Raw genomic sequence first — 9570 nt, 5'->3', positions numbered from 1 at the left:
GGAGGGAGGGAGGGAGGGAGGGAGGGGGGGACCTGGCACATCGCCTCCCTGCCTGCCTACTCATCCTCTGGTGTTGCTGCCACCCAACCACAGATATGCTACCTGTGAACGATACGCCGCTCGTTTATTTCTGTTGTGACGATGAGCTCTTCCAGGCATAACCTACTTTTCCGTACCTGTGAAGGTTGTTTCGTTTCTTTACGTCTTCACTCAGTTTCTTCTTCAGACTCCAAAGTCGAGAGAGGCGAATTCTTTAAGGTTTTCGCGGATTTCAGAATCCTCTCTCTCTGAATCACAAAGGAGACAATAATGAGATGTGAGTGTGTGTTTGCATGTTCGGGGGAACGTACGTGAGGATGCTGAGGAGGCATCCGTCTTCATGTGCTCCGTGTGACAGAACGTCAGCCCACACTGCTGACACGCTCATTCACTGCGCCTCGGGCTGTTTGCTTAAGAACAGCAAAGTGAAGGAGGGTGTGTGGGTGCTTCTGTCTTTGTGCCTTTTTCCCTGGATCTGTGGATACACTATGTATGGACATGAACAGGAGAATATAGCTACCCGTCTGTGTGTGTGTGTGTGTGGCAGCCAAAGCAGGGTCTCATTCTGTTCTCTGATTCATAGCCGGGGTTACATGGCTTTCTGTGTGCCTGATTTATCAGAACAGACCCTCTGCTTTTTTGTAGCAGTGCTGACAGATTTACAGACAGGACACAACAGCAGAGCCGCGGCGTACGAAGGTCTTTGCCTGGGTTGTCAGCACCACGGACTGAAAGCTGCGTGCAAGATGATGTTCGTTTGCAAAACCAGAGTTTCTCCATAATTTGAGAGTAACAGCAATAATCTACAGTGTTTAACAAAAAAATAAAAATTAAAATGACAAATGCAAGCGAGACAAAAGGATGAATGAAAGAATTCCCAACAGGTTTGTTGTCCCTCCTGTCCGCCCAGCTTCATGTAAGAGTGATCACCACTGGCTGCCACGACAACTAGCATGACCTTTTTATCATTTTACAAACAAGAGTCCTTTTGAACAAAACCTGTGTGTGGTTTGTGTTAATGACAAAAGCTGAGATGTATGTGAAGACAGCAGATCATATTTCATGGCTCTGCTTGTTTAATGATGTTTAGGGTTTCAGTGAGCATCAATGCAACCATGTGTTATCAGAGGAACAGCAGCTCCATTTTTATGTATGTGAGCCCCACTGAAACAATCAGTTTTTGTACTGAACGTGTTCTCTTCTAATGACTGGTTGCCTCCATTTATTGTTAGTTTGTTCTAATCATTGTAGGCTAAAAATGATGCATACAGGCTCTAAATTATAACCGGAAAAATAATTTAGTGTCCCTAAGCATCTTGTTGGTCAACAGACGGTTTCTGGCAGAGTTTGGAGTATTTGACCCAGTTCGGGGAACTGTCAGAGCTTGATTAAAAAATGATTTGGTTTTTTGGGACAGACTCAAATTTTCAGCACAATTCTCGACTTTGTACAGTTGAAACCAGTTCAGATGTTAAAAATTACTCTGATTTATCTGTTAAACCAGTGGTTCCCAAACCTTTTAGCTTCTGACCCCTGAAATAACATTAACAAAGACTTGTGCCCCCAAATATCCTTGGCTGAACTACAGAAACATTGCTAAAGAATTAATTTATAAAACAAATAGCTTAAACTCATACTAATGTATTATTTTATTTTATCTAGGAGTTTTGGTTAAGATATGCTGGTAGGAAATATCTTTTATAAATTTTGCTTGATTCCTGGAGATCATCTCAGACCCCCCATATAGGTGTTTTGTGACCCACAGTGGGACGCAAACCCACACTTTGAGAACCACTTGTTAAACAACTAGATCTGAGGTATTTCTGGGGTCCTTTTAAAGCACAAAACACGATTAGCTTTACTCCTCCAAACTTCCCTCTGATCACTGTGTCCAAACATCTAACTCTTCGTAGCAGATAACCTCTTACAGGTTCAGCTGCAAACTTTAATTTATATAAATTAATGTTCCAGTTTAAGGCAGACTGGTTCCTTGTTTTTGACTAATTTTATTTTATTTTTCCCAGTTTGAATCACAGTTCAGGTTTCTTGACAGTGTGGATGCACCTCCACATTGTTTTTTTTTCTAGAAATGGCACCAAGGGACATTGTTAACTTATATAAATTTATTTTTAAAAAATTCTATTAATCAAAAACTCCAACAGGTTAGTGAAGAGGACCTGAAATTTCAAAGGGACATTTTTTATCTCTCAGCAAGATGGAATTGATAATCAACACTTGTGTTTGGATACAGATGGTAAATGAAGCCGTGCAAATAAAGTCTATTTTCATAATGTTATCTTATTTATCTCAGTATCTTATGATAACAAAATTTGTTTTGAAGTGAACATGGTTTAATTATGCTATTTTGGAGCAAACATGGCATTCAATTTGCACATTTTGATCAGAAAATGTTGTTTTTGCACGATAATCAGATAGGAATGATGAAACTGGGTGTAACACACGCACGCACACACACACACACCCCACACACACAGTGTGTGTGTAAACTGAAAGACAGATTTCTCCAGATAAAATTGGCTTGATTATCTCCTGATCTTGAGAAAATCACATCAACATTCTCAGAAGCAGACATGATTGTTTTTTGTTTTTTTCTTTTTTTTAACACTAATGTTAAAACCCAAAATAAAAGCAAACCAGTGCAAATAGTTACGCAATAATATTGTAGGATTTTTGTTCTGTAATAAAGTGTGTATAAACCTGACTGCTCTTTGAGTAAAGTGCACAGGTAATGATATAGACTTAAAATGTGAAAGAAAAGCACACATTAATGGATTTCATGGGATTTGTGGGTTGCTGTTGAAGGATTAAGTGAATTAGAGTTAACCTGTTATTTTTTTTTTAATTGAACTTCCAGGTTGCATCATCATGTGGGCTTAAGAATGATCCTGTGCACAAGCTGTTCAGGATTCACAAATATAAATATAGACTTGCTCAAAAGGGAAAGCTTTGTGTCTACGCAACTACATATTTTATAACGTGGTGCCAAAGTGTGGGCTGCTTTAGAGACTTCCATTTTCAGGAAGATACTGTGGGCCACGCAGAGGTTTTATTTAACAACAAAGCTCGAAATGATCCGAAGAGGATCCCAAGTAAACCAGCAGAACTGTCAGACGAACAAAAAATAAAATTCCTTGTGGTTATAAAACTGCACTTTTTAAAACTCTACCTGTGGTTTGTTGATATGTAGACACAATGTAGATGTATGAATACTTTGTCTTTCCTCAAGAGCTTTTTCCACATCAGAGGCCATGTCTGTAATTAGAGAGAAGTTTGAGAGTGTGAGTTTAAATACTGCCTGTGTGGCACGCGGGTTCCTGATGCCTCTGAGCCTTTTACAGTTAATAACAAAGCAGAAAGAGCAGCAACTGGGAGGAAAAAGCACATTTACTTTCCAGAGAAGCCCTCCCCCTCCCCCCTCCCTCCTCCTCAAGCAGCTTTGTATCAAAAGCTCAGGAATATGTGAGTTGAAGAAAAAGGAGAGTAGGAGCATGCAGCTTTCAGAGGGAGGATGCATACAGATGGTGGATGAAAATCCTCCACAGGAATCTTTTCAGCTGATGGGTTGCATAGTAACACGCTGCACCACACTATTTAGACAATGCATTGATTAAAAACTTCTCTTTTCTTTTCAAATGTCAATTATTCAGTGCAGTGCTGACAACTTGGCTTGTTTTGTAATGGCCTGTTTTGATTGCATAATGAGGAGAGAGACGAGAGACTAGCAGAGAACATTAAACACGTCCCTGACATCCATTGTCACTGTCCCCTGAAATATTCAGCCCATTTTTTAAAAAGTTATTACTATTTTAGCACCACACACCCAGCGCTGGGTTTAATGAGTAGCCCTATTAAAAATAGAGCTTCCAAATATATTGTCTAAGAAATTTAATGTCTTGTTGTCCTCACTGGGATATCAAATTGTCTGTGCATAAACAATTTTGACCATTCTGAGGCACAGAAGAATGTCCAACAATTAAAATAGCCGTGCTTTAAAATATGAAACCAATCCACATGTTATTTTGATCAAGGTCAAAGTTAATAATTATTCCTGAGTAACAAATTCTTAAATGTACCATTTGTTTGGTTTTGGAATAAAGCAATGCGGATGAAATGATTTATTAGACAATTAAACAACAAGCTTCATCCTGAAGAACTGAAAGAAGCTAAATAGCTGTGTGCCTGTCCTATGTGTCATCTGCACTTATCATTATTCTCCAAACCTAATACATCTTTTAAAAGAACAAATGTAAACTTTTGTAATGCAAAACAGTTCTCCTAAAAGCATTCATGCTGCTCCACTCTGGTCATAAGGTTCATCCCAGATACCAAACAGAAAATCACTGATCAGATCGTCGTTCAAGGCTTAGACTAATGTTTGTACGGACTTCTTTCCTTGAAAGTCAAACTGTTTTCTCATTGTGTTTATCTTCACTGCGTTTTTGCTAGTTTTGTCTCCTGTTGACGCTGCCAGACAGCAGAGACCTCACCCTAATGCAGCACTTATGTAACCTTCCCCGGCATGCTTCATTTCCTTCTTTGAGTTTGTCCATGGAAGAGCATCTCTCTTGTGTGTGTATTGGTGATTTTTACAGCTCACTTGTCTCTAAGGATCAGTGTCCTTGCTGCAGCCAGTGTTTGTCTGAGATCCACCCTCCTTCTCTAACATTCCAGTGTCTGCTCTGTTAAAGAGAACATCTCTGCATCAATGCCAGTCAAATGAAGTTAAATTCAGATGAGCTATTTGTTATGTGTAAATTCACTTCACCATGGGTGGTGGTGTGGGGCATGTTAGATTCAAAATAGGCACACCCCCAGGTGATTCCAAACACCTAATTTTCCTTGGGTGGTGGGGTTAATGCACGGTTTTTACTGCTTGCCACACCAATGTTGATTTATTGCACTTTATTATCGCTGATCTGTAAAAATGATAGATTAGTCCAGCCCCCATTAATAATATCATCATGTTTCTAAAGCCTTAAATAAATGGGAATCATCCCAAACAATAAGAAGATCCTTAGATTATATTTGAAGTGTGTCAGAAAGCATTCTCCACCCTCAGCCAGAGTGATATGAAATGCAACAATTTCTGCAGGTTTATAAAATAGCCTGTGTTTGAGATTGAATATGTTTTAAGACTGCTGCAATCCACTTTGGTCTTAGCTCAGACTAATCATTAGCATGCCAGTACAGTGACAATTAAACTATATTTCTTCAAACTGAGGTTGTTTAAAAAGCTAAAATTTACTGTTTTACTTGTTGTACAGGTAAAATACTAGTCGTTCATATCCTTTCCATAGAACCCCAACACAGAAGATCTGAACTAACTATTGTTTTAAGACACTGAAATCCTGTCATTTCTGCACCCAACATGCCTGTTAGGTTAATTTCAGTTTTGCCCAAACTGCCCTTACCAGCTCCATCCAAAAAAGGAGCAGGAACATTAATGCTCGGTGAAAAAGAGCCCTGTGGTCCTGAATAAGCTCACCTCAGATTCCCTCGGACCACTGAAAGCACACACTGCCGCCTGGAGCTACGGCTGTTCCCTAAAAAATGAGCTCAGCCTACTATCTCTCATCTCCACTAATACTTCTCTCATAGCTGCAGGGAACTTGAGGATAACACTTGCACTCGTGCACGCTCATGTAAGCCCACAGATCACTGATGGAGAGGTGTTCTTTTTGAAGGAATGCTCCGGCCCTTTTAACCATTCTTTGAAAAGGGCTAGTAATGTGCCAGTGAAGCAGTGCCCATCCACATGAAATGAAGTAAAAAGTGAAAGAAAGTAGCGGCGAAAGCAGCAGAAGCATCATGTGGTGCAGATACAGAATATTCTTCCTGCTGTGGGCTTATGCTGCTGCAGCTGACCCAGTCGAACATTTTAATCAGCATGAAGGACAAAGAGTTAAAACCTGGCTGGAGGGACAGGGCTTCTGGGCACTGCACGGGATCATTTTGGCTTGTGCAGACACATGCAGGATGTGGCCTGAAGCCAAATCCACAGTGTGTGTTTCTGCATGTGTGTCAATGATTAAGAGTACAGCTCAGCCCTCCTCTTCGCTCAGCCGTGCACAGACAGTGTCACATTGTGTGCAGCAGAGCATGTCATGGCTGTTGTATGTGGTTGCCCTAGTGATCACAAAGAAGGGCATAAAGCATGCTCCTGTAGTGTTTGTGTGTGTGTGTGAGAGAGTGTGTGCTTATTTTATTTCTTGAATATGCAGTTGGGCAGAAAAAAATTAAAGAGCTATAATAAGATTAAAACACCTCACTCACAATAAAACATCTTGAGATTTAGATGCACTTTATGAGAGGCTAACATGGTTGCATTAATGATGTAAAAGGTTTTCAGCACTTTTATTATGTCAGTGTATTATGTTTTCAGGATACACAGTTGTTAATCAGCAAAAATTCAACTGTAGCTCTGGATAACAGAGGTATTGTCTGTATGGAGTGCTGGAAGTTTTTTCAGTTTTGAATGATCGGATCAGATTAAACCATCAGATCAGGATTATAACGAGCCTGGATGGGAAATGTGTTTGAAGCAAGTTTTACGATGCCAAAAAATAGCATACTTTTAGACAAAGAGTAGTCTTAGAGGAGACATCATTGTTTCACCAGAATCATTGTGTGATCCTGATTCAGCAAATTCTGCTAATTTTTAACAAAGGTTTTTTTTTTAACTTTAACTTTTAGCTTTAGTTTTGCTGTAGTGTTTAGCAACAGTTTTGCTAATATTTGATATGGTTTTGTTAATTTTAGTTTTTAGCTCTGGTTTAGCTACTGTTTAGCTAATTAAATCCTATAGCTACAGTTTTGTAAGTTTTAGCCACTAGGTCTGATTTAGCTCATTTTGGCTTTTAGTTACGATTTAGCTGCTGTTTTGGTGATTTCAGATTTTTAGCATCTGGTTTGCTAATTTGGGTTTTTAGGTATTGTTTGGCTGTTTTATAGTTTTTAGCTCCTGTTTTGTCAGTTGTAGCTTCTGTTCTGCTTATGCTGTCTAACGGTTTAGTTTCAGCTTCTTCACCAAAGTTCAGTAAAGTCATTCAGCTCGCGACGTTCACGCTGCAGTTTTACAGAAAAAAATGTAAATTTCTCTCGTTAGAGTTTATCCTTTGGATGCAGATAAAAAAACTGTTGATGTGTGGCAGCAGATGTTTCCCGCAGGTGCTTAGTTTTCAGAAGAGAACAGTTTGTCATCAGTCTGTGGGTTTCTGCAACAAGTGTACTGAAGCAAAGGTTCATAGCAACAAAGCTGTTTGACTCAAAGCAGGGTTTTCTGGAATCATGCCACTAACAAGGCTATAAAAAAACAACACTAATAAGGACTTTAGAATTGCTAATGAATATGTTGACTGTCATTTTAATACTACACATTAAACTAAATCTCTGTTCGACTGAAAAGGTATGTGTCCTGGTAAATCTTTTCTGAATTGTCTTTTAGGAGCCAAACGGCGAGTAGGACGTTGATGGGTTTGGATATTCTGGCCCTTTCCCTGCACTGCGGCAGAGGCGGATGATCTGGTGTCGGTGTCTCTGTAAGCAGGCGAGAGGGAGAAGTAGAGAGGCAGAGCACACACTGCAGGATCTGACACCTCATCACACCTCATCGGTAATCAAAGATTAGCACATATTTGCACAGATGGGTGTGGATGTTTACTATGGGCAGCTTTCCCTTTTGAATTTGTGCGATGTACACAGTTTTTTTTCCCTCCCCAGCATGTCAGATTTGCATGCTAACAAAACAAGAAATCAAAAGTGACAGGTTACATCTGGAATGTGTTCTGTCCTTGCAGAGAGTTTTAAGGAGACAGGATGTGATGTTCATGGTAGACAACAGCACTGAAGGCTTGCTGCATAAATCCCTGCAGATCATCTTTTACAACCCAGACCTGCAGCAAATCAGTCCAGTCAAACAGGAACTCTGATTTACTGGAATCTAATAGTTGTTTTTTTGGTCTCTTTGTTGCACATTCATTTGAATGGGAGTTTAATCACTTTTTTTTACTTAAAGAATATTTTTAGTTAGGACATTTGAATATGATCAATATGGTGTTGCAACTCTTATGAATGAAATTTATGGACTTATTTTCTGCTAAGTTGAAACAAATTGTGTACAAACACCTGTAAGTTGGCTTTAGATAGTTAAATGTCTTTCCTCTTTAACGACACAGCTTGCTCAAAGTGAGCTGTTGTTTGTGATGGAGGTGATAAGCAAAAATGGCAAAGGCTGGTGCTGAAAGTGTACCGTACTGTGCCCTGAGAACCAAGCCATCCAGGTACCATTTACAGCTGAGTGGGCAAATGAAAGTATCTGTGCCTGTCCAGATGTTGGCCTGATTTACTACGGCTAGCAGTGAATGTGGCCCACTTTCATATCCTCACACCCAATGTGTGTTCGTCTGAGTGATCAGCATCTGCCTCAGGTGTCCCAGCACTAAAACCTACCGATGGCCCACAATTCACTTTGTTTGAAGCAGAATGTCTTGACATAAAACAACCCAGGGTCACCATCATCACACAGAGTTTCTGACTTTATCAAAGCAAACTGATGAGTCCAGTTAAAGCAATGTATCTTTTTAATCTTTATCTTTTTAAAGAAAAGTTAATTGAAGTTCAAATAGCACCCAACAGATGAGCATTTTCTTTCTAAGTCAGCTAAAGCCCTATGGTTTTATAACAGTTTTTCACCAAGAATGTTTACTTTAACAGCTATTTGCCAACAAGAACATTTGTATTGCAACGTGACCTGCAGTCCATGTGAGAAGATCTGCATGTGTGGCAGTCTGTAGCTGTGTGATACCAAAGAGATGCAGAGGAAAATGACATAGTAACTAAAATCACATTTTTAAAGTTTGATTTGTGTTAGATAACAAAACATAGCTTTTCTTGTGGTTTTCATGTCCTGCACCTTCACAGCTGTGGTTCAGTCTGACGATTCAAACTCATCTCCAGGAAACAACTTAAAATGTGACGTGTTGTTAAAAAGCTAGGACATTTAACTATCTAAAGCCAATGTACAGTCCACTTTTTCTCTCCCTCAGCTCTGTGGTCGGAGACACACGTCTGCTGCGTGTTGTTGTTTTTTCTGCACCGACTCATCAGAGTGTGAGGCGGCGGGAGGCTGGTTGGCCTGCAGGTCCTGCAGCAACATTCATGTGGCATCAGGCCAGACACCATCACATCTGTCACATCTGCAGCTGCTGAGGCCAGATGTGCTGCATCTGAAGATGGATGAGAGAAGCATCTATCTATCTATCTATCTATCTATCTATCTATCTATCTATCTATCTATCTATCTATCTATCTATCTATCTATCTATCTATCTATCTATCTATCTATCTATCTATCTATCTATCTATCTATCTATCTATCTATCTATCTATCTATCTATCTATCTATCTATCTATCTTGTCACTGAACCAAGGCATGTTTTTGCATGTCCTCCTTATTATGCTTATTAGGTTGTTAAAAATGTCACTTGTAGATCTACCATGTTTTTATTTTCT

This window comes from Kryptolebias marmoratus, linkage group LG8 (genome assembly GCF_001649575.2).
Source record: "Kryptolebias marmoratus isolate JLee-2015 linkage group LG8, ASM164957v2, whole genome shotgun sequence".
Lineage (NCBI taxonomy): Eukaryota > Metazoa > Chordata > Actinopteri > Cyprinodontiformes > Rivulidae > Kryptolebias > Kryptolebias marmoratus.
The sequence above is the reverse complement of the archived record's forward strand: the minus strand, read 5'-3'. Positions refer to the sequence as shown.